Raw genomic sequence first — 1,941 nt, 5'->3', positions numbered from 1 at the left:
TTAATAAATGCTACAGGATTAACTAAAAAAAATGAGTCCTGTCTATAAAGTTAAATTCACTCAAATTCCAACCAGTGAACCTCTTCAGTCACCTGTTCTTTACCTTTTGCATGCTGGTGTTAAGTTGATGGTGTTTCATAGTTTTGCCCTTTCTGTCTTTCGAGCAGCAGCTCCCCAGTCATACTTCTCTCTGTAAAGACTTGTTTATGTTCTGTGTTCTATGTATGTGTGTTTTCAAGACTTTAGTTTTTGCAAGCAGCAGGTGAATCAGAGCACAGAGCCAAAGACTCAAAAATGTTTGTTCTTTTAGATAATTTTCTAAGCACAGTCATTATTGAATCCTTATTCATAGCTAATTTAAACACTTACTGATTCTCCTTAGACTGACTCTAATGCCAAAGAAATCAAAGATTAGCTGCTTAAATTCTGAGTTTTATGTTTGATAATTTCTTTGTCTTGAGTCTGACAATGTGAAGAAACTTTCAAGGTTATTTGATGATGCTGGATTTTTATAGTCTGTATTCAGAGATGAGAGTGCAGTGATTATAACAGCTTTTCCTTTTATTTAAGAGTCCACATAGAGCCTTTATCTGCTTCAGTTAGAAAGGATCTGATGAACAATGATACTTCTGCAGCAGCAGCGAGAAGAAACACGTGATATTCCACTACATATTGCCATCACAGGAGAATCTGCTTCTGGTAAATCGACATTTGTTAACGCTGTCAGAGGACTACGTAATGGAGATGAAGGGGCCGCTCCTACTGGTGCTGTAGAACACTCAAAGGAACCTATGCCATACTTCCATCCAGGCTATCCCAATGTCACTTTATGGGATCTTCCTGGAGTTGGCACCATGAAGTATCCGGCTCATAAGTACTTGGAATGTGTTAAATTTGAGATGTATGACTTCTTTATCATCGTCTCAGACACTGGTTGCAGAGAAAATGATGTGAAACTCGCTCAGGAGATTCAGAAGATGAAGAAAAAGTGCTACTTTGTTCGCTCAAAGATTGACAACTTTTTGAGTGATGAGAGAAGAAATCGAGACTTCAATGCAGAGAGGGGTCTTACAAAAATGAGGGAAAACTGTTCAAGGTGAGTTTCTGTTTTGTTAAGAAAACACTTTATTATCCGAAAGTTGGGACTTATTTACTTTAACTGTGAAAGATGGTTTCTTTATATTTCTTTATGTAACACACGATACTTTACCACTACTGAATGTAGAGAAAGTTAGGATCTTAGGCTTATGGTCTCTAGGAATCGACTAAGGAGCGAATGACACACAGCTAAAAGAACAGTCAACATTTATTGAAAACAAAACCAAAAACAGTCATTCAACAGTTCACAACAGTTCCAATTGTCCATATTTGTCAGTCTGTGTATTCAGTTTTAGAGTTCAGAGTTCAGAGTTCAGTGTTCAGAGTTCTTTTCAGTCTTTTCAGTTCAGGTGTGTGAGTGTATAGTGTTAATGTTAGTAGTACTACCTGGGTAGTGTATTGTTCTGAGATCTCATAAGCTTATCTGTCAAGAAGTAACGCAGTTGTCACTTCTAAGTAGGCTGGAAATCTTTCCTGCATCGCAGCTGGGGATCCGGAATCCTGACTCCAACAAAAAAACCAACCTGCACAGGGCAGTAAACATATTTTTCATGAATATCATATAACAACTTAATCAACACTAGTGACCAAATGTCTCTCACTCTTTGTATATAATGACTTAATGCAATCAATAATAAAATTAATCAAAGAACCTTAAAACAATTTCCACATCATACAAATTTAACTCAAATCTCATATTTTGTGAACAGCAGTCACATCAATCCAATGAATTGAGAGAATGTACATTACTGATGCACGAGGAAAGTGCAAAACATGGTCGCAGTACTATTTAGCCAAAGACTGCTCATATTTATCATCTCATTACAATAAATAAAACTTACC

The 1,941-nt window shown here is 36.6% G+C and overlaps 1 pseudogene; it reads left to right on the top strand.

Moving 5' to 3' along the window:
- Window positions 1-620: 620 nt before the first annotated feature.
- The window catches only part of LOC121813757, a 2,725-nt pseudogene continuing 1,404 nt past the window's right edge, over window positions 621-1,941 (top strand).

The sequence above is a fragment of the Haplochromis burtoni genome, unplaced genomic scaffold (assembly GCF_018398535.1).
Source record: "Haplochromis burtoni strain Fernald_Lab_line unplaced genomic scaffold, NCSU_Asbu1 Contig_2457, whole genome shotgun sequence".
Lineage (NCBI taxonomy): Eukaryota > Metazoa > Chordata > Actinopteri > Cichliformes > Cichlidae > Haplochromis > Haplochromis burtoni.
The sequence above is the reverse complement of the archived record's forward strand: the minus strand, read 5'-3'. Positions and strand labels throughout refer to the sequence as shown.